This window comes from Ctenopharyngodon idella, chromosome 22 (assembly GCF_019924925.1).
Source record: "Ctenopharyngodon idella isolate HZGC_01 chromosome 22, HZGC01, whole genome shotgun sequence".
Lineage (NCBI taxonomy): Eukaryota > Metazoa > Chordata > Actinopteri > Cypriniformes > Xenocyprididae > Ctenopharyngodon > Ctenopharyngodon idella.
The window spans coordinates 28655124-28680134 of NC_067241.1; positions in this window are offsets into that span (position 1 = coordinate 28655124).

The window sequence follows — 25011 nt, forward strand, 5'->3', positions numbered from 1 at the left end:
CAGAGTGTGATTTTTAAGGTTAAAGGAAAGTTAGTACTCTCAGAAACGTACAAATAAATATACTTTTAGATGTTTAATTGCTATTTAGAGCATTGGGATAGGTAGACAAGGGCTTACTGAACTAATTTTTGTCCAAAATTTACATTTTCCGCTTGTTTTGACTGTAGCTCGTAATTAGCCTGTGCGCATTCCAATTCATTTTGCCAGCACTGGTCATATATAATATTTTACATAATATTACATTTTTATAAAACATATAGGAAACCATGGTCATGCTCAGAATTTCAGAGTTTGTGGGATATTCCCATGCACCTCGATCTTAACCATAACTTACATCATTACTGCCTAATATACAGGCTCCAATCAAACATATATTCAGTACAGTTGATGTTGCCATACTGTTGACTGACCCCTTATGATCTCTAATTGTCTCTATCACCCCAGGGTGCCCTTTGTGTGATCCCCATATGACACGCAGTCTGAACCGCTGACTCCAGCTCGATGGGGTTTAGAGTGGAAAGTCCCTGGCCAGGAGAGCGGTGGATCTGTGGGCTAAATGCACACATACACACACACTATCTGGGTTTGTTTTCCTCGTATCGTGGGAGGAAGTCATAGTTGTGCCTTAGCAGCCCAAAAACAGTGCCTGAATCAGGTCAGGGGTAGAAAAGAGAATAAATGATGATGAAGGGATAGAAGGTATTTACTCAGTCATGTGATAGTCCTGTTTTTGTGCGAGTTTATGAGGCGGAGGGAGAGTGGGCGGCATAGGCGGATGGTGGCACGGATCCAGACCTCTCTGTATTTCGAGCCCCCTCCTGTCTGCTTCTGCCCATAAGCTCTGCTGAGTGCTTGTGACACATCAGACACACTCTCCACACCACATCATACACACGGATGGTCTACATTACGCCTATGTCTCTCTTTACCTTCCTTAGCATGACTGCTCAATAGCTATTTTTAGCTGACCCTACAGTGTGCTATTTCTCACGAGAGTAGGCAGGACTTACAGTAACTAAGCGAGCAACTATCCGTGTCTATTTGGGTCTGAATGTGAAGGTTCTTATCTTAGATTCTTCTTAGATTCTTCTAAATGTCCTCTTATTTTGCTGTTTTGGAACAAGAGCTTCTCGGAAAAGCACAAACTCGAGGCCACTTGTTCTCCATAGTTTCAGATTGACCACAAATTCTTACATCTGTCTTGATTCCCACAGTTCTGACACCAGCTGGTTTATGAACACTTTTACATTCAAGATCAGAAAATTTCCAAAGCTAAGAATCTTACAGACCCACCCCCAAGACATCAGGAAATAAATTGGTAGTTCACCAAACATTTTCCTTACTATTTTTTGATTAAGTAAAATCAAAGTCATAAAGAAAAAAGAAAAAAAATCTGCAACAAACACCTAAAATATTTCATCACTGCTTCATTGTTTAACACCACATATCCTCAACATCCTATTTTACCTTATCAACCAATTACTTTTTCAATTAATATTTTAAAACATTTAGTTGTTCTTCATTTAAGATATAGGGGTAAAAAAAAAAATAAATAAATAAATGAAATTTAAATTCTAAAATAATCCATAAAATAATGCAACAATACAATTTTTTACATTGTAAAAGTAAAAAAAAAAAAGAAAAAAAAAAAAAAGAAAAATTCAATAGCTCAGTGAGGCCTCCATTGACAGCAAGATAATTAACACTTTCAAATGCCCAGAAAGGTACTAAAGACATATTTAAAACAGTTCATGTGACTACATTGGTTCAACCTTGATGTTATGAAGCAATAAGAATAATTTTTGTGCGCCAAAAAAAAAAAAAAACGACTTTATTCAACAATATCTAGTGATGGGCGAATTCAAAACACTGCTTCATAAAGCTTCAAAGCTTTACAAATCTTTTGTTTCGAATCAGTTGTTCGGAGCGTGTATCAAACTGCCAAAGTCACGTGAACCATTGAAATTTCGAAATAGGGCCGCACAGTTTATTGCAATTTTATCTCACACGATTTGGCAAAGACTGCGAATATTTCATGCGCAGCTTGTCAGAGCTGTACGGCTCTGTGATCAATAGTAAATGCTTCTCCATCTGAAAGCCAGAGGCCGCTCTCGCGCAGAAACTGCAAATATGCCCTGCTGCCGAAGTAGAACATGCGTCATTCCAGGAAATCCCATACTATCGCTGTAGCTGAATAAACAGAAGATTGAAACGTTTTGATTGATTAAACATGACTAATAAACGCATGACTGCCTTATTCTGTGGAAGAAGCCACATCATCTCACAGATGGATGCTCAACTGTTGTTGTGAAGTGAGTTTGGAGTAAAAACATGTTATTAAATGTTGTCTTTTGTTGGACAAGATGTTAATAAATGCTTCTCATGTCTGGAAAGATGTTTGACGCATGTTGCTTTTTCAAATGCACATTATAAGCGACTCAAACTTGCAGTGCTTTCAGATGGATTAGCATTTGGAGTCATACTTCATTGACAAGCTGCGCATAAAAAATAATCGCAGCTTTGCGATTTCATAATCGCACTAAGCCAAATCGTTTAAGCGCGATTTCAATGTTTTTTTTTCTAATCGTCCGATTAATCGTGCAGCCCTATTTCGAAACATTTCGAAACACTTATGACATAACAAAGCCTAGTTTACTAAAGACAGGAACACACCAAGCCAACGCCGACGAATTAGTGGCGACGAAAGCGGACCGTGGGGTTGGCTTACGTCGGCAGCGTCTGGGTTCAAAGTTGGCCTGACACACCAAACCAACGCTCGACAGCCGATGGCCAAGTAGCACGTCCGTTTTGCGCCTGCCTAAGATGAAATGCCTTTCCGTACCAGCAGGTGGCAGTAGTGGAACAGCCAGTCAGAATGATCAGATGGCCCAACAGACCGACGAGCTCCGACGCCAATGCAACATGTCGAATCGGCCGAAAAAAGCAGACGAGGACCAACTTCAGCCGACGGTGCGGAACACACTGAGAAAACTTAGTCGGCCGACGAACAAAAACTGCCTGACGGCCGACCGTCGGCTTGGTGTGTTCCTGCCTTAAAATCACATGACTCTGGCAGTTTGATACACACTCCGAACAACTGTTTCGAAACAAAAAAATTGTAAAGCTTCGAAGCTTCATGAAGCAGTGTTTTGAAATCGCCCATCACTAGATATTGTTGAATAAAGTCGTTATTTAGATTTTTCTTGTCGCTTCGTAAAATTAAGGTTAAACCACTGTAGTCACATGAACTGTTTTAAATATGTTTTTAGTAGCTTTCTGGGCATTTGAAAGTGTTAATTATCTTGCTGACAATGCAGGCCTCACTGAGCCATCGGATTTTATCAAAAATATCTTAATTTGTGTTCCGAAGATGAACGAAGGTCTTACGGGTGTGGAACGACAAGAGTAATTAATAACAGAATTTGCATTTTTGGGTGAACTAACCCTTTAAGTCATAGTGATTTGCCCTTCAGATAAAAGATGACTCAAACTTTCAACCCTAAACTCTCAGTGCTCAATGTATTTATTAAGGTAGTAAAATGAGAGAAAAGGAGGAGGAAGAGGGCTTGGGTGGTGTAGGTGCATGGGCAGGGGGTGCACCTTTAGCCCTCAACCTCATCTGTTCATGCCCCGACCCAGAGGGACACCTTGGTATCCTGCAGACAAGCAGCTGCTTATTGTAATAGCTCCATTTGACTGTCCTTATCTTCTCAGCCCTCTGCTGTAGGCGTGATACCTGTTTAGCTTGCATGAAGTTTGCTTGAAGAACGTCCTCTACCACCTGTGTATGAAGTGAGTATAGGCAGGCATTAAAGGCTCTGACCTTCAACACATACACAATAAAACACACCACTGCAATAATATAAAAGGAAGTTCTTGTTTTTTCTTCTTAAGATATGCTGTAAAACTTGTTTTCTTTTTGTTCTTTACTATAACAAACAACTAACATGCCTTCTGTCATGCAGTAAATATATCACACAAAACACAGCAAGCTCAAGTCCATTAGCCCTGCCAAGGTACCGTCCACCAGCAGTTACAAGAGGGATATGTTTTTATAATTGCAGAAAGAAATCATTTAAAATAAACAAAATCGTGTACCACTTCTGTGCATGGTTTGTTTAACACAATATGCTCTAAGGTCAGTTTGTCTCTCTTCAAATCCTCGGAGGATGTCTGGGCTTCTGCCCAGTGAGCTGTCAATGAAAGTGTTCCTCTTGAATTCTACATGAATAACTTAAAAAAAACAGGCACACAGGGTGGTCAACATTGCACCACAGGCTAGACACCCTAAAGTATTCCTATATAAAATGTTAGCTTGCCAGCTAGCTATGAAGGATAAGGTGGAGGTAGTTAGTTATGAATAAGAAGAACTAGGACAATGTTCATAAGTTTTTTGTTGTTGTTATTGTTTTTTTGTAAAAACCTGCTCCTTATTCACTAACCACATGCAAATTTGCTGCAACAAAATTCAATTAAATAGGGCATTTAACAAGTTTGTTTGCCTATATAATCTTTAAGATATTAGGGTAAACTTATTTGGCTTGGTGTCTACTGATGAGGGGCTCGATGAAGCAGCTTCAACTCGAGCTCTGATATACCCCCACAGTGATTAGAAGTAGGATATGATTACATAGGCCAAGGTACCCAAGATGAAGGTGTAGTTTGAGGAGGTGGAGGGATGCTGGAACAGCTGAGACTGAAGAGAGGTAAGCAACTGTTTATACGCTGTTGATTGAAAGATTAAATGAGCTCGCTCCACCCTATTTTACGTTTAGGAACTTCATTTGAACTCTTTCCACACCACTGATGGAATTTTCCATCATTTATGACACCACACTTCCCTGCCACTGACAGAATTTTCTGGCAATCCATATTTTAACTGTTATACATTGGGGGGCGCCATTACGCACCTTCTGAAAGAGTACAGAGTCTCTGGAACAAATAACAGGAAAAGAAGAAGCAGAAACAAGCTATAGATGAAATTCCAAAGTTTTTGACCCTTTAAGGTAGGGCTGCACGATTTATATCTATGAAAAATAACATTGAACTTAAATGCGATTATCACTAAATTCTTAGTGCAATTATGAAATCGCAAAGGCGATTTTTTTTTATGCGCAGCTTGTCAATGACGTATGGCTCCAAATGCTAATCCATCTGAAAGCACTGCGAGTTTGAGTCGCTTTTAATGTACATTTGAAAAAGCAACATGCGTCAAACATCTTTCCAAACATCTGTACAGCTCTGACAAGCTGCGCATTAAATAATCGTAGCCTTTGCCAAATCACATGTGGTTTAATCGCGATAAATCGTGCAGCCCTACTTTAAGGGCACTTTGGGAACGGGACGCCATATGTAGGGGCATTCCAAATGAAAGTGAAAAACTGAATCCCTTCACGAAACGCAATCCCTTCCACAAGTCCATTAGTGAAGGAAACATGTGATGGTCACTTCAACGATGTAATATAATCGTTTATGGTCATGTGACCCAGGGTGACAAGTCCTCGCAATTGTTTTTACATGTAAATCTAAATATGGCGGATTTTTTTTTTTTTTTAACTTCATTATAAATGTACGTTTATTTGTATCATATTAACAGCAATAATAAGATATTCCTGTTGTCTCTGCCTATCTTTGTCGTTGTAACATTCCATGTGAAGCTAATGAGGTAATTACATGTTCTTTAATTGCTCAATCCGCCAAGTGCGTTCGAAATGGTTTCATTATGACACCCTCCAACTTCTAAAACTCTGCACTTCAGAGTGAGTAAGGCATAGAGATGCTGACTTCCAATTGGATTTTGCCCATAGAAGTATTGCTTATGCACATGTAAACTTGATCATCAATCATTAAACAGCATATAAATCAAAACTGCCTAACGTTACCGAATGAAATCTCGACCCAGGACGAGGTACAGAGTAAAGGATGACCCCAAAAATGTGAAACATGTAGTAGCGTAATGTAAGCCACTTTACATGGCCGCTTGCTCTAGAGTTAATGTTAACCTAGATAAATGTGTGCTATTATTAGCCGCATATCCAAGTGTTTGTGCGGAGTGTGGAAGCTAAATTAGTATTGTGCTTACTGCATGACGTTTAACTTAACATGCATTTCTCTCTATAGGTACATCCACTATACTGCAGGAAAGATGACGAGTCAGCTTTGTGTGTGCTTGAGCGCTTAATTTACATTTTAAAGGACCATTATTATCTTTTAGTATTTCTCTAATGTAGAACAATGTTACATATAATATTATATCTCAGCTCTGAATCTAGTAGACTTGTGGCTTAAATGAACGACTACCAGCCAATTAGGAAAAATTTTGGTTGGGGGCAGCTAGAAATTGCATTGTGCCAATTGTATTCAACACACATATATTGAGTGTGTTTGAACTGTTACTTGGTGTGCATAATTTATGTAGTAAATTGGGTTCTTAACACAGCATGTGCAAATAAATAACATTATCAACTGTGAATGCCCCCTCTGTGTTTGTGCTGATGAACAGGAATTAGAACTTAGAAACACAGAACAAACAGAAAAAATTAGTCAGTTGTATTATGGCACAATTAATTGTACTGTTAATATGTGCATCAGTATTCATAAACTTTGAGAGGTTTACAGTATCATGTTTGTCTAATTGTGTCATGTGTGTGTCTGTGCACAGTGTTTGGCTGTGTTTCAGTTGAGGAGATAATTGTTTTTATGCTGTCTATTTACTTGCTTCTCTCTGGTTTTTATTAAAGAGCCTGTTGCTCTGAGCTGATTTATATCTCTCCACTGTAAGTCACATGAGCCACATCATAGCTGAAGAATCTCTCTCTCTCTCTCTCTCTCTCTCTCTCTCTCTCTCTCTCTCACTCTCCACACACACACACACACACACACACACATGCACACACACACACACACACACACACACACAGCCTGTTTTTTGCTAATTCACACATACCCAAAATGACCCTCAGTGTGCATGCAGAATATTGTTTAAAAAGTCTGTGTCTCTTTCTATGCTGTATTGCTGGTAAGTAGAGATCAGGGGAGACATTGTACCCAAAACTGTCACTTTAGGCTCATTTGAGCTTGCTCTAAAATTCCTGGTGTGTTTACAACCAATCCCAGTGACTGAGAGGAGCCTAACTGGGCTCTAATTGGCCAACTTTGCTGTCTTATAGAGGATCTTACAGCTCCAGGGGGCATGATTTCCACCGGCAGTCCAAGCTTTTAAAAGCATTTAGTGAGTGCATGACTCACTGAAATGGCTCTTGAGTTTAGAGCTTTTGTGCTCACAGGATGTACACTGCATACCTGACACTACATTACAATCCTTTGATATGTCTGCAGTTCTTCCCTTAGAACTGTTCTCGTTGTACTTTTTTTGGTTACGCACAGATAGCATCTTGGAAAAATCAATCAGTATCACCACAAAAAGCATGTTGGTCAACTAGATTCAGCTTTCACTGGTGAATAGCATGGCAATGCTGGTCCACCAACTAGACCAACTCCACCAGCATGGGTCAGATCACTGCTTTCTAGTGTTTTGGAGTAGCTAGCTACAAGTAGTGAAGCTACTAGCTTAACTACATTTTTCAGTAGCTTGTCAGTAGCTCAGTTACTTTAAAAATAGTGTAGCTTTTCCAGTAGCTAACTACTTTTTCCAGCAAGTATCAGTGTAGCGCTACGTCAGTTACGCTCTTTTTGTAAGTTGAATAAGGAAGGCGGTCTGGTGGAAGCTAATTATTTTACTTTATAACGTGTTAAATATGGATATTTTTTCTTACACAAAGGCATCACTTCACTTCAGAAAGACTTTATTAACCCCCCAGAGCTATGAGTATGCTTATGATGGATGTATGCAACGTCATTTACTTCATGCAGTTAGATGATCTTGGGAGTCAGGAGTTTATCAAACTGAGCATCTACAATGGCGCAAGCACCTGTAACCTTGGTAGGTTCTTTGTTTGTGATCAGATAGTTTTAAGCCGCTAAACTCCGGAAAAAAAAATTCAGTCCAATTATCCAGTAAGGAAATGCATTCAAACAATCAGTCCAAAACAGCGCTTATATAAAGAAAACATTCCATCGCTATATGGCCAGATGATATGCAAACTATATTTCTTGGCTGGATAAAGCAAACCAGTGTCTTGCTAGTAAAGTTCTGATGGATGCAGATTGTAATCAAGATAAATATGACTGCAGTGACGTACGTTGTATTTAAGCACAGACACATTTCAGTATATTCACAATGTTTCCACACACATTAAGGAAAATGTTTTATCTGTCATGTTTTGCTGTATTTAGTAATTCTGAATGGATCCTTGTACTGTAGTAGGCATATAATGCAGTCAGGTCAAAGCTGTTGGTTTAGGGTTTTTTTTTTTTTTGGTATCTCCATGTGGTCCTGTTCAGTATTGCAACTTGACATTTCTAAAATTTAAACAAGCTCTAAAAATCTCTAAACAAGCTCTTTGTTGTTGAATTGTACACATACTGTACAATAAAATCTGAAATGTTTTGTTCTGTAATGTTCCGGTGTATGCTTTGGTGTGCATACATACATATATATATATATAATTTATTTATTTAAACATGAAAAGCTACACTAATTTGAAAATATCAGGTAGTTAGCACCACTACTAGTTAGTTTAGTTCCTGCTCTTTCAAGTTTCCCCCAGAGCTCATTCACACTCATTATTTATTTTCCTCTTTTGCAGTAATGTATCACTTTTATACCTAATGCAAGTCCGTTCTTTATTCTACATCTCAATACCTCTGCGACCCTCGACCTCTCCTATCCACCAGTCTAAGAGCCATCGGCAGGAGCATCAAAAGGTTAATGACTTCACTCCTGACAGCCCTTTGTTGGCCGAGCACCAGCGCAAATGTGGTGGTTAGGGGTTAACGCCGTGCACCCTGCTGTGGAAACAGCGCTTAATTCTGGGCAAGCAGCCATGCCGTCCTCTGCCTCTCACTCTGGATCCCCAGAGGAATTGCTGTAATACTATAACTTGTGTTTATAACGTTGATTATGTCTCAGAAAACCTCCTGCTTGACTGTGGTAATATAATTACTATCACAATATGAGCATTAAATGATGTTTTTTTTTTTTTTTTTTTTTTTAACATTGCAATAATGCTTATTTGGCACATTTGTTTGGGGTGGGGGCTGTATATCATTTTATGTGATCAATAGTTGCACAGATTTATAAGTGAAGATTAGTATTGTGAATATCAATTAAGGAGAGAGATCGATTGTAGTCACACAAAAAATAAGTTTGTTAATACATACGTCGGCTCCATAGGGTCCACTGGGAATATACCACTGGAAAGAACAGGCAGCACTCAATCCTGGAATTTAGTGTAGTTATACACAGAGAGAACGAAAGACCCTGTTCTTAACTGCATACTACAAAGTAGACTCTGTATACTGTCTACTATTCTTTTTTTTAAAAAAGTAAGGGAAACAGAAGGAATATTGTGAATATATTGACTTCAGTTTCATCTATAATACTGGAACCAGAAGATCAATGCATTCCATTGTGGAATACGCATGGTATTCCATATATGTACAATTTGGCAAATGTAGAATGTTAAATAGGAAATCTGTATACCGTGGACATTGTGTACATGCTGTTCTGAACATAAAGAGACAAAAGGTGTGGGTTCTCACTGATTGGATACATGCCTACTTTTTTTTTTTTTTTTGTTCTATTAGCGTAATTAACAGATGGTGCGTTTGATGAGGTGAAGTGTAATTTGGTGAACAGGGGTTGTTATGGTTAGTGTGAGAAAGGGTGTCATCTGTGTCACCATCACACACACAGACAAACAAGTTCTATAACAATGAATAGCAAATGTTTGCTTTTTAGTTATTGTGCTTTATACAGATATATAAGGAATATGTGACTATTTGCTTTGTTAAAAAATATTACACTTTAGTGTTTAACCTGTAAATGCATGAATGTTTCGCCGATCATTATTATATATTTGGGTCTTTACCGACCCGGATATATGGCTAATACCGATATTTCTCTAACCAACGCAATAGTATAAAACTCTCCTGATATTTTAATAACAAGTACAAAGAATAAAATAAAGCATATTTAATTCTGGAACTTGCAATTGAAAGGGTTCAATTTGAGCAGATTCGTTTTACCATCATCACTGTCAATCTGCATCTGGCTCATATTCACAATCTCAACCATATTCCCAAAACTTTAAACATTTTCAAAATCAATATTTTGACAGCTTCATCACCAGATCCACCATTGAGTGACAGTGAGACTAATATTTGATTGCAGTACAGTACTTGTTCTGCAGTGAAACACTGAGCCATTTCAAGTTTTGCTGATGATACTTGTGTTTTCTTTTGTTTTATCCTGTGGTAATTATGAGTGAAGCATCACATCATCATTGTGTATCAGACATAAAGTTGAATTGCACTTATTGAGTCTTCTTGTTGCGCAAAAAAAAAAAAAAAAAAGAAAGAAAAAGAAAAAAGTACACTACTACATACCTTGGGTCACTAGTGACCATATACACTTTTTACAAAAAACTAAATAATTAGAAAACAGACATTTTTGTCAGGTGTATGTTCAGTTCATTTGTGTTTTAGTTTTACATGTCTGCCTGCCTGTCTGTGTTCCTATAGTCAGTCTCTGTTCAATCACACCTGTTCCCTGTTCTGTTAATTAGCCTACGTTGTGTATTTAAGCCTTGAGTTCTACCAGTTCGTTGTTCAGTGTTGTTTGCATTTATGTTGATGTGGTATGTATATTCTCCTGCGTTCCTGAGTTTGTATCTACAGCGATCTATATTAAAGACTTATTATAGTATTTTCCAGTTTGTGCAAGTAAGGATTATAATTTATAACATCATGGACTGCCTGGAGCAACGATCTCTCGAGGACCACACAAGAGACTATTTAGATCTGGCGTGCCTTACAAACTTCCCAGACTACTTCTTGGGTGTGATTTTTCAGGCTAGCCTCAATGAGCTAACTAAGGCATGCCTGCTTGACGATGGTCCTCAAGGTACATTCACAGCGTTTGCAGAGTGGGTCACCAGCACCCAGCTGTGGCTTTCTGTTCACTGCCTACCCAGCTAAAGAGTACATCACCAGCCCCACTCCAGACCCAGAGCGCAGCTAGTCTTCAGCCTCGTCCCTTGTGGACCAAAAGCCTGAGCCCACAGCAGACTGGGAGACAGAGTCTGTGACATGAAGAGACTTGAAGACAGTGCTTGAGCTGAAAACAGAGGCCATCTTCGTCCCACAGCCTGAGCTCCACAGAAAGTCTGACTAGGTGTGTGAGCCAGCAACAACGTCCTGTGAGAAGGGTATTTTAGTGGAGTACAAGTTCATGGGATGGAGCCTTGTCCATATTCCCGCTGCTGAAGGTGAACTGTGCCATGTCCTTATTTGGTTTGAGGAACTGGAAGAGATAATTCCCAGAAGTCCCCTGTCGCAGCTGGTCCCGCCCAGCTCCAAGTCTCCTGCATCTCCGCTGGTCCTGCCCAACCTCCCTCTCCTGCCTCCACTACCCAAGACAGACAGTTCTTCAGCCCTGCCTCCACTGGCTCCCTTAAGTCCCTCGGCATCTTCTATGTTTACTCCACTCTGCTGCGTGAATCCGCCTGGGGACTTCCGGTTGCCAGCTCCACTTTGGCAAGTGGATCCCCTGTCTCCACCTCGGGCCACCAAGCCCATCACTCCACCTTGGCCTGTCGACCAGTTGGCTCCACCTTGGCCCCTCCCCCCTCTGCTCCACCTTCGCCAATTGTCACTCTGCCGGACCAATGGACTTCCGGGCCTTCAGCTGCGCTTCGTGCCTCCACCCCTTCGGCTCCATCTTGGTCTTCTGTCCCAACGGCTGTGCTTCAGTCCTCTGGCACCCTGACTCTACCTCAGCTGCTCGTCACTGCGGCTCCACCTAAAATACATTTATTCTAGTATTTTCCTGTTCGTGCATGCTGCTTACCACACCAACTGTAACAATTCTTTTATTTATTTATTTTTTTCTTGCTATATTGTTTATATTGGATAGATTAAGAAATACTAAGAAGGCTGATGTCTAAATAAAAAATAAGATAAATAAATAAAAAGAGTGAGGGGGAGGGTAGTGAATGATGTCCCAGATCAAAAAAGACCCAAGTTTTGCATTTAAGGGTTAACTTGTTACTTAATATTAAAAGAAAATACTTTTGTAAAAACACTGAATGTAATGTTTTTGGTTACTTAAATGTCTTTGAAATATGGTTAAACTGTTCTACTGAATGTTCTGACAAGCTTACATATACTTAAATATCATTTCTATTAACTTGTATGTATTTTAATATATTTGTAATTATACATTTTTAATGATAAAGTTTTTCTCAATTTCTCAATAAATTTCTCAGTTTCTTGATAAAGAGATTTATTTGGCACATTTTTCAAAACAGTCTTAACATTCTCTAAACTGTAAGTGCAGTTGTCACAACTGTTTGCTGAAACAACTCTATTGCATGTCTGAAAAATATAGTAACTCACCAAAAACATTTAATTCATGGTTCAAAAAAGTTAGTTACCAATACCACCAAAATAAAAAGTGTTTTTGTCATTGTGTGAGCCATACTGGTCAAAATGTTTAGATTTTTTTTTTTTTTTTTTTTCACCATGTAAATAAAGGTTATACAAATCTCATGTTTTTTTTTCTGCCTTTTTGTTTACACTGACTGCTTTCTATACTACACAAGAATGGCAGTTTTGTTTAGCTGAATCCTCTTGTGTATCACACCAAGTTTTTTAGATATACATTTCGACAGTAGGTAAACATTTACTGGGAAATGTCACTGTATAAAAAGAAAATGGAAATTTTTATTTATAGAGTACATTTATTTTGATGAAATGTTACATGTAAACTGAAAATTCACAGGTGCTTGTTCATTTTTTTCACACTCTACACACTCTGCTCTTACATATCTTCCTATTACTCTTCTATTACAAGCAACTGCGAATTTTTGATTTACATGCAACCCATTTCTACAAAAATAAAAGTACTGTATAAATACACGTTGTGACATTCCTCCATGTTCAAAGATGGTGGTGATTGTGCTGGGGAAACTTCATATGCTTCCAAATTTAATTGGTAAGATTGTGATTCCCATTTCATTACAATGGCAGGCCATTTGCCAATTTAGCAGACATTACAAACATTCCATGTATGACATATTTTGATAATTGAATGGATCAATTTTCATGTGATGGCTCACATGATGAAAGAATGTTTAGAAGCTGTGAAGAGTTTGACTATTTCACTGAGAATCAACTCATTCATTTTGATCAACAAGCCATGTTTATTCTGTTACTGCAAATTGTAGACAATTGTACTTGAAACACAAGCAATTTGCTTAAATCAATAAGAAATTCAAATCTGATGTGAACAAGAAAGTAACTGTTCAGAGATCTGAACTTATTGTTTTGAGGAAAAAAAAAATTCTCGTTTGAGAATTGAGCCAAATCAATTGAGGAAAAACTTTAAAAATTCTTCACAGTTCTCCTTAACTTCCAATGCACTAAAATTACAAACCACTTCATACATGTCTCAAATCAATCTTCTATAACACTAGCAAAGGTTGACAACCAACAAACACACTTTGTAGTTGAATGTATTTTGTGCCAAAGCAACGATAAATGATTCATATAGCCATAGTCTGCTGTTGTGATCACTGTCTGAAAAAGTGACCTAACTATTGAGAAATTGGTACTAGAGAATGACCTGGTATTTCACATAAAGAAATATAAAAATTCTTATTTATTCAAATCTTCCTTTTCACTATATTACTGTTTGTGTTGCATAAAATCTTCAGTTGGAAAATATGGTCAGTGTGTGTATGTATGAGTAATGGAACTGTGTGTGTGTGTGTGTGTGTGTGTGTGAGTGAGAGAGAGAGAGAGAGAGAGAGAGAGAGAGAGAGAGAAAGAGAGAAACTGGTGTCTCATCAAAGCCTATGAATAATGCCTGTGAGAGCCCAGACCAATCCAGTTGTTTTCAAACAACCTTAAATTTTTAGCAGACCAGTGTATCCTCACACACACTCATTCTGCAGTTGTTTAAACTGCTCCCCTACTAAGCATGACAGGGGTACAAGTCACACACATCATGTCCTCATACAAGAGCCAGTGAATCAGACTGTACTGCTCACTAATGATTTACACACACTTTCTGTCTCAAACACACAGTTAAAAACTGTCAGTATGTTCCTTTCCTACCCAGATATCTGATCCCTGGAGGGCCCATAGAATCACATTACTGTTCAACATCAGCACAAAACTGATCAGATCTGTGTTAGATTAATGCCACACCCCTACACTGTGTCATCTTACAGAATGTGTCAGCTATTTGTTCACTCTTCATTCATTTAGGGCTAATTATTACTGAACTCTGATGCTCTGTGGGAGAGAATCACTCAGTTATGTACATGTTGTCAATTTTTTTAGATTTGAAAAATCTCATACATTTCAAATTTTCAAACCAAATTATTTAGGGGATTTTGAGGTGAATATCTGAAAATGATTAAATGTAGTCATGTCAAATACATTTTGTTACTTATTTTATCCTTATAATACAACGTTAATATTCACATTACTAATATTAGGTTCACTAACTATATATAATAATTTAGTTTTTTTAATGACCATTTTTCACTCTCTATCTGAAATAATCTTTAAAAGTTTTTAAAAAAATATTGTTTAAAATATTGCCAGCATTTAGATCAAATTCCACAGAAGAAACAACATGATGTTGAAAAAGTAAATGATGACAGATTTTTTATTGTTTTGCTTTTTTTTTTATTTTATTTTGTTCAATCCCCTTGATTGGTACAGGCAGGCATTTTTCTATGCAGTGCTGAACGTCACCAAGAGCACCTGCACGTGGCTGTACAATGTCATCTGAGCTCTTCAGACAGCCAACAACAGATGTTTCCACAGACCAATGGCCTGTTTAACTAGTGAACATGTCCGGCAGCCTCTGTCTTTGGTTTTGGCATTACACTTGGACTGAAAAGGTATTTAAGTAAAATTCAGTGTTTTCGTTGCTTGTGGTGCAAGGAATGGAATGAATGTCATTATCATATAAAATTGCAGGTGGGTAGAGTATATTACAAGTTATGTGTAATATTGGGTTATAATCACTGTCTTTTTTTAATTCACCACATTGCAGAGAATCACATGAGCTTGGAAAAACTAATTCTGCATTTCTTGAGTAAGAACAGAGGTGGTAATCCTGCCTGGAAACTAAACACTTTTTAAAATATTTAAAGATAACTACTCACATCCATTAATCAATCACAAAATATTTCTTGCTTGTGTATTGTGTCCTGCACATCATGACTGTTATTTTTTAAATTACTAATATATCAAATCAAAACATAGACAGGGACTACTAGATATAGAATGCTCTTCCCACAGAGAAAAGGTAATTCAAATGAAAATAATATATAAAACATCTTGGTTACTGTTGTAACATCTGTTTCCTAAAGGAGGGAATGAGATATTGGATCGATGCGATGACACTAGGGGTCGCACTTGGCAGCCCCAAACACCTCTAATACTTTGAGAAAAAGCCAATGAGAATTGGCGAGTGGAATTTGCATATTGCTGAGGAGCCGAGCCGTGTCCCAGCCATTTCAGTAAGCAGTTCAGAGTTGTGGCAGGAGAGCCACAATGTATTGTTTCCTCCATGGAGGTTACAACATTAACCAGGGAAAACGCCACAACTAGCTGAACTGTGTTACAAGGTTTGGCGGTGCAGATGTCGGCAAGGTACTCAGCTATGATGTAACCTTCCCAATGCCCTAAGCCATATAGTACTCTGTACCATGCGGGGACAGAAAGGACAGTACTTATAATGAGAATAGGTCAAGTCAAGTCAAGTCACCTTTATTTATATAGCACTTTTTACAATGTAGATTGTGTCAAAGCAGCTTTACATTGATAACTGGTGCATTATTTGGCTGCACAGCAGCTCTTAAAAGAATAGTGTCAATGCAGGCAGATCAAAGCACTGTTGAATATCAAATGTCAAGTCAAATGTCAAGTGTCCCCAACTAAGCAAGCCAAAGGCAACAGCGGCAAGGAACCCAAACTCCATCAGGTGACATCAGGTGGCAGACAAGTGGCAAATAGGTGTTTAAATGGAGAAAAAAACCTTGGGAGAAACCAGGCTTAGTCGGGGGGCCAGTTCTCCTCTGGCCAACAGTGCTTTGTTACGATTCAGGTAGCTATCATAAGTCCGACAGGATCGCAACATTCAAAGTATTTATTCCAGTTCCATCCAATTGAGGATCGTATTCATCACGGCGGTATGGACGGTTGTTGAGGAACTGTGTCGTGGCTGTCGTGTCGATGAGGCCCTCACAGTGGATGATCTAGTTGACTCAATCTCTGCTGATACTTCAGGGCTGCGTTGTGGTCGTGTCAAGGCGCAGGTCCTTGGTCTCACCTGGATACGGCCCGGATCCGGTTGACTACGGTGAACCTCGGGATGACCAGAAAGACTAATATTAGCGTAGATGCCATTCTTCTTCTGATGTAACGAGTACATCAGGCGTTATAGGAAGTGTTCCCAGTTCCGGCTGACCTAATTTATGCAGCCTAATAATCCTTTAACAGATTTGAAAATATATATTGGTAATGTGTTATGTGTATGCCAGGTTAAAGAAATGCGATTTTAGTCTAGATTTAAACTGACAGAGTGTGTCTGCTTCCCGAACAATGCTAGGAAGATTGTTCCAGAGTTTAGGTGCCAAATAGGAGAAGGATCTACCGCCTGCGGTTGATTTTGATATTCTAGGTATTATCAGCTGGCCTGAATTCTGAGATCGCAATAGACGTGAAGGACTATAATGAATTAGAAGCTCGCTCAGGTACTGGGGAGCTAAACCATTTAGTAATTAAGTAATTAGCAAGATTTTAAAATCTATACGATGTTTAACAGGAAGCCAATGCAGTGTTGACAGAACTGGGCTAATATGGTCATACTTCCTAGTTCTAGTAAGAACTCTAGCTGCTGCATTTTGTACGAGCTGTAGTTTATTTATCAGGCGAGCAGAACAACCACCCAGTAGAGCGTTACAGTAATCTAGCCTTGAGGTCATGAACGCATGAACTAACTGTTCTGCATTTTTCATTGAGAGCATATGTCGTAGTTTAGATATATTTTTAAGATGGAAGAATGCGGTTTTACAGATGCTAGTAACATGGCCTTCAAATGAAAGATTGGTATCAAAGAGCACACCCAGGTTCCTAAGTGACGACGAAGACTTAACAGAGCAGCCATCAAGTGTTAGACAGTATTCTAGGTTATTACGTGAAGAAGTTTTTGGTCCAAAAATTAGAATCTCTGTTTTTTCTAAATTTAGTAGTAGGAAATTACTGGTCATCCAATTTTTTATATCAGCTATGCATTCTGTTAATTTTGTGAATTGGTAAATTTCGTCAGGGCGCGAAGAAATATAGAGCTGAGTATCATCAGCATAACAGTGAAAACTAACGCCATGCTTCCTAATGATATCTCCCAAGGGTAGCATGTACAGAGTGAACAGCAACGATCCTAGTACTGAGCCTTGCGGTACTCCATATTGAACTTGTGATTGATATGACATCTCTTCGTTTACTACTACAAACTGATAACGGTCAGATAAGTATGATTTGAACCATGACAATGCAATTCCACTAATGCCAACATAATTTTCGAGTCTATTTAAAAGAATATTGTGATCAATAGTGTCAAATGCAGCACTAAGATCCAGTAACACTAATAGAGAGATACAACCACGATCTGATGATAAGAGCAAATCATTAGTAACTCTAATGAGAGCAGTCTCAGTACTATGGTATGGTCTAAATCCTGACTGGAAATCCTCACAGATACTATCTCTTTCTAAAAAGGAACATAGTTGTGATGATACTACCTTTTCTAGTATTTTTGACAGAAAAGTGAGATTTGAGATCAGCCTGTAATTGACTAATTCTCTAGGATCAAGTTGTGGTTTTTTAATAAGAGGTTTAATAATAGCCAGCTTAAAAGTTTTTGGTACGTGTCCTAGTGATAAAGATGAATTGACAATATTAAGAAGAGGATCTATAACCTCTGGAAGGTTATAGGAAGGTTCAGCTGTTCTTTTCCTGACCCTTGACCCACCCGGTGGTGGAGTCTCCATTCTCAACATGTCTGCTGCACGATTGAGTTTGCCTGGGATATGAGTGACACATGCTTACCATGATTCAACAGCCGAAAACTCAGCAGGGCGAGCGATACTGCTAGCAACTCAGGGCAAATGATGTGCCAATGCAACCGAAGCTGCATGCCCACTGCATACAATGCCCAAGCCTGACTTGGACACATTTGCTGTAACCACAATACACCTGGACACTTGTTCTAAGGGAATCCCTGCTAAATGTGTGGTGGCAGATAGGCGTGACAGCCACACAAAGCGTACCACGGCGCCATGCCCATCTCGGGACTTGAGTCTGAAGCCAGTGCTGGAGCAGTCTCATATGCATCAATCCGAGTGGCGTAACCACTACCAAGGATGCTATATGCCCCAGGAGCTGCTAAAATTGTTTCAGTGGGACCACAGTTTTCACCCTGAAAAAGTTAAGGCAGAATAGCATCAACTGAATGCGCTCTGTCATGAGGCGTGCAGTTAGGCTAGCTTCATCCCGAGAATAGAGATGCTCTGCACTGGGGATAGCTTGCTCTTCTCCTAATTGACCTGAAGCACCAGATGGCTGAGGTGTCTGAGCACCATATCCCTGTGCGCACACAATAAATCTCAAGAGTGAGCTAGAATTAGCCAGTCGTAGAGATAATTGAGGATGCAGATGCCCACTTCCCTTAGGGGTGCAAGGGCTGCCTCGGCAACTTTCCTAAAGACACAAGGGGACAGGGACAGCTTGAAAGGGAGGACCTTGTACTGATATGCCTGACCCTCGAAAGTAAACCAAATGTCAAGGCAGAATCGAGACATGAAAATACACGTCTTTCAGGTCTATTGCAGCAAAGCAATCTTGATGGCGAACGCATGTCAAAATGCATTTCTACGTTAACATCTTGAACAGGAGCTTGTGCAGGGCCTGATTCAAAACTTGCAGGTCTAAGATTGGCCGTAACCCACCACCTTTCTTTGGTACGATGAAGTAAGGGTTGTAAAATGCCTTCATCTCGGCTGGAGGGACAGGCTCTATCGCATCCCTCGCCAAGAGGACTGTGATTTCTGCACTCAGGACAGGGGCGTCTTTGCCTGCCACTGAGGTAAAAAGGATGCTGCTGAACCTGGACGGGCACCTGATGAACTGAATTGCATAGACGAGTCTGACTGTCCTGATAAGCATGGTTAGCACTTCCCAAACCATCACGCTGGTTTGGGAAGTGCTAACCACGCTTCCAAGCTCTTTACAAGAGGCACCAAAGGGACAATTGTTTTTGACGTACCTGTGGCAAGTGGTGAAGTGTAGCAGGAGCCACCACACTGGGAAGCATTGTGTCCTGACCCCGTGGTTGCACTTGTGGGTGCGCAGAAACACCTACCTTGCTCCATGTACCCCAACCTGAACCGGCCAGTGATGGGCAGGGAAGCTGCACATCCTTTTGATGCGTCACATTGACCTGAGTGGGAATTTGTGTGTGTCGCGGTTGAGCATGAGGATGTGAAAAACTCATGTCCAAACGCAAAAATAGTCAGTTACCTAAATAGTTGAAACCGATTGAGGGAGGAGCCAGGGTGGAGGGAAGAGCCTGTCTGACTGAGGTTGAGCCGGGAGAGGAGGAGACCCAGGTGGAGCCAATTAGACCCAGGGTGACACCGATGGACTGTAGGGCTAAGGCTCTTGGGACCGTGGTCGAGACAGGGGACCAGGGCAGAGCCAGTGGGAGTGAGGACAACGGTGGAGCCTGAGGGAAGGAAGAACCCGGTGGAGCCAAATGGGTGGAGGGACGAGGCGTCAAGTTATGGTAAACATAACTTGAATATTTAGAATTTTGAAGCATTTATGTTAACAGTTTGGGCTGTGAGTGTGTGCAGCTGTAGAACAAAACGTCAAAGTATCGTTAAGTTATGTTTACTATTGGCTTTATTTTACTCATAAATTAAAAAAACCAAACAAACAAACAAACAAAAAAACATAGGAAAATCACAAAGGAACCAGCAGTGAATTAGTTTTTTGAGTTCTGACGTCATACCTGCACCACTCTATTTGATGAGAACTTTTGTAACAAATAATTTAAAAGACTTTAAGTCTTTATTTTTAACGCTGTTCATAATGAACCTCAAAGCAGGTTTATACCTACATTTTCTGTTCTTGCCCATTTTGTTTTTATTAATGTGTTGGTCTAATGAAATTCCTCTGTTGTGCGACTTTGTTGAATTTCTTTGAATGGCAATTCAGTAAATTTATCTTCCTGCTATTTCAATTCAAATCCCAATGCAACATCCTGTGGTTCGAAACCAGTTCACACTCTTGAATTTAAAGGGAGTCAAATCTTAATTTCTAAATTTTCTCTAGGGTTGGTCTTATCTGATCCTCAGATGACCCTCATGCTGGCTTCAAACTTCAGATGTGTAGAGATATCAGAGCCTTCATGTCACCCTGCCCTGTGAGCTGGTCAACTATTACCCGCCGTGCAGGCAAAAGATTTAGTGATAGAGTGAATGAGGGTGAACAGGAGGAACAGAGCTGATGTTACGGTGGCTCAGGGAATCCTGGGTAGGTGATGTGGGAATGTTGTCCATCCATTGTGTGTATGTAAATAGATCTATAATGAAGATATGTGGAGGTGGGTGTTTATAGTTAGAATGGCTAAAACTTTTAATTTCACAACATGTGTGTGTCCAATATGGGAGACATCCAAAATGTGCATTGGTGGGGACCCCAGGACAGAATTGAGAAGTACTGCTATATATCACTTTGAACAATGCTATTTTTCTCAAAGCTTTTTCTGGGTGAAAACTTGACTGAAAGATGGGACAATAGGGGACAATAAAGGACGAGAGAAAAAACAAGAGGAAGGAGTGTGTTTTTTCACTAGGTCATTTTAAAGACAAAGGAAGAGGTGCAGGTTCCCTTAGCGCTGGAGTTATTTGCTGCTTGTTGCTTCTGTCTTATTGAGAGTGACATTGACACGATTACGGTGAAACAAACCCGATTAGACACATGGCTGGAGTGCACTGGGCCTCTCCCGCTGAGAGAGGGTGTGTGTTTTGACGAAAGAGAGAGAAAGATGATCTAATCAGTTACTCTTTCATTTATCAGCACTGCTTTCACCTCCCCGCCTTTAATGTTATTAGTATTGGTGGATGGATTTGTCTAATGAAGTCAAAGTGAAGTTTTTAAGCCACGATCTGGCCTGGGCTCTCTTACCTCAGACGAACCTGAGAACAGCGACACTAACACTAGATGAAGATACATACTCATACATTCAGGTACATGAACAAGTGCCAAAAGAAATGCTGTGTCTTAAATTTTATATCATTTAATTTGTGATGGCCTGTGTAGCTTTTAATTAATGTTGAGGAAAACATGCATACACATCTAAATGAGATTTCTGTTGTTTTTATATAAAACTAATTATAATTAGAGTAACACAACTCAATCTAAACTCTTTACAACAAACAACAAAACAACAACAAAATTAAATGTAATACTTTTAAAATATTTGTATGAATCTTTTTTTTTTTTTTTTTTTACATTTTGTAATATTTCTTTTACACATTTGTTCCCAAAGTATAGCTAAGTCAAGATTTGGTAAAGAAAAAATTTCTATTATGGTGGGGACTTTTCATTGACTGTTGTTTTTATACAAAAAAAAAAGAAAAAAGAAAAAAAACTCTTACACAAACTTTTTTCCCGCCCTTTTTTATACTTTTCTACACTATTTAGTATTTATTTTAAGCCGTTTCCTTGTGGCTGGTTCCCACATTGTAGGTGATTTCCTACGTTGTGTGTTCTGTGGTATAAATTCAGTTGTAATGTCGCTCTTAAGGTGGAATCTGACCCTTTGTCTTCCTCACTGGCTGTTTTCTGTCTTTCCCTGAGGGGCCTGAGGCCAGCTGCAGCTATATGAGTCTTACAATTCAATTGATCTTTAATATCACAAAGTGGTATTGACTCTTGAACATGCCCGTACTAAAGTATCAAATTGGTCTGCAGGCAGGGGAGTGAGAAGGTCCTGGCTACTGGGCCATAGCATTTATGTAATGGTCTGAAAAAGAGAAAAAGGTGGGAGGTGTGGGGTAAACATGAAGGTAGTAAAGAAAATATTGGTCATAGTCATAGATATTTTACTTTTGTCTAATTACAAATTATTGTTTTATTTTGAGCAGGTTGTGGACAGCAAAACTGTGTCCAGAGTACCTTTGGCACACACCAGCATGAGAAAGTCAGAAAGCATTTATAAATAAATAAATATACAACCAACGAATGAATGTTGTTTGGTACAATGTACTTATTGTGTTAATGTTTTATTTTTGCTGCTATTGAGGTGGAAATGGGTAAAGTTAGGAACAGGTTTGGTGGTATGGGTAGGTTTAAGGGTGGGTTAATTATAGAAGTCATTGCAGAAATTATTACAGCTGTAATTACATGCAGGCAGGTATTAAAAAAAAAAAAAAAAAAAAAAAAAAAAAAAAAAATATATATATATATATATATATATATGTACAACATAAAAACGTAAGTGCATTGTATCAAATTATTAATTGGAATCTTTGCACATGGTTAAAAACACTTAATATAAAGTGGGAGCAGCATTTCTGACCAGCATACACCTACTGATGACCATCGATCATTGATTCTGCACAGAACATCCATGTCTCAAACAACCCTATTTGAAAATGGCTCTATAGAAACATCCCGGCTTCCTGGAAATAGGGTAAGGTGTAAGTGATGGGTCAACAGTGTAATTATAAATGTAATTACAGAAATTAATTACAGATGTAATTACATGCAGGTGTTTTTAAAATGTAAGTACAATGTAAAAACATGTATGTGCACAATAAGTGCATTGTATCAAATTATTAATTTAAATGTAAGTACATAGTAGTTAAGGCCACTTAATATAAAGTGGGACCATAAAAACTGCACTGATATCTGTGGTGTTTGAAGTGGTGACTGTATAAAAGATACAAATGTATATTTTTCATATAGGATTCAGGTTTCAGTAGTCTCTGACATTGAAAAATGAGAAAGTGAGTGAATTGACCTAAATTAACCGCTTATTCAGCTCATTAAACTTTTCAAATCACATTTTAATAATCAATGTTGGAATCATTACATTTTTTTTTTTTTTTTTTTTTGATTGTAAGCCTAATTCGTAAAAAGAGGTTTGCTCTATAGAGTGTACAAATATTGGAAGATTTACGTTGTGGCAAGAAGGTAAGCCTTATAAATATGGCCTCTTTACAGAGTGCTGCAGGGATGGTACATTTTTGTAGGCCAAAACCCAGAAACCAGTTGCATTTTAGCGCTTTCGGGTCCGGTTTCTAACAATCATCTAAATGAGACTACAGAGGTTGTCGGGGACATTAATCATCATCACACCAAACAGGTAAACTCATCTACTCACTAGTCGCTTTCACAGCCTCGTGTTTATAATGGCGCTTTTGCAAACTATTATAACTCAAACTTTCAGGTAAAATGTTTTTAAACATACTGAGCATTGTCGGAAGCTTAGCTTATGAGTTCTGTCGACTGTATTTATGCTTCAAAATTCATAAAGGTTTTGTTTATTTGTGAAGATTATCATGATGAACAAACTGTGTAAGAATCAAAAGCTTTTGTTGGTCATAGACCTTATTTTCTGCAATTATCCAAAAGCCAATAGAAAAATCCTACTGGGTTTTTTTGTCGAGGGAACCAGGGTGATGCTAACATATGGGTTGGCCTACAAAAATTCCTCATCACTGTAGCGCTTTATTGAAGTTAATGGTGTGGTTGAAGAGGTCTTTCCATGAAAAGAATTGTGTTCCTTTGTAAATGTGTAAAGAATGAGCTTGTACACATGCTTTTGACTTATGTACACATGCTTACTCATGGGAATGCATAAGAACTTTTTCCCACTAGTTTCTGCTTTATAAATCCTGCTTTTATTTTTTTGTGTATTTTACCACATGATCAAATCCATTGAATATATTGTGCTTTACAAATGAGGACCCAGATTCCTCATCCACCTTGGTTGTGCTACAGACATTTCCAAGTTTCCCCACCAACTTTTTATACTTCCTTTAGAATTTAAAGAAGACATTTATGATCCTCAGATTATGTGAAGCTTTTACAGTGTGGTATTGCAGGTTTACAAATTACTTTGTAATGTAATGTTACACAACTTTGCAACTACATGTCAACTAACTCTCATTAATTTGCAACTACATGTCAACCAACTCATTAGGGTATTAGTAGACTTTTAGGTTAGGGTTAGTAGAATAATTTGATGTACTTGAAAAGTTACTTATAGTCAGTAGAATGTCTGTTGGGGGACCATCACAATAAAGTGTTAGCAGATATTAAACAGAAAGTCTACTAATACTCTAATGACTGCTAGTTGACATGTAGTTGCTCTAGTTACATATAGTTAGTAGAATGTCTAAAGTGGACCATCAAAATAAAGTGTTATTTATTTTTCTATAGACAAGTGTTATTATTTTTAATATAAATGTTAGATGAAAAACTAAAACCCAAACTAAAGTTAGAAAAGTTGTCTTGGCAACTAAGTCAAATAAAAATAAAAACTGGCTTTATTCAACTATTTGACAAAATACTTAAATTAATACAAATACAATACTTATATACAAAAATATTTTAAAACATAAATCTCTAGGTGGGCTGAAAAACTTTATTGCATCACTGAGAAACATACTACCATACAATGACTGCAAAGCTAAACCTTCAGCCATTTCTCTCAGCATGGAGAATGAAGCTTTACTAGTGTAGCAAGATTTGAGCTGGAAGGTTTGATTGCAGTACCTAGTTCTCTCTCTTTCT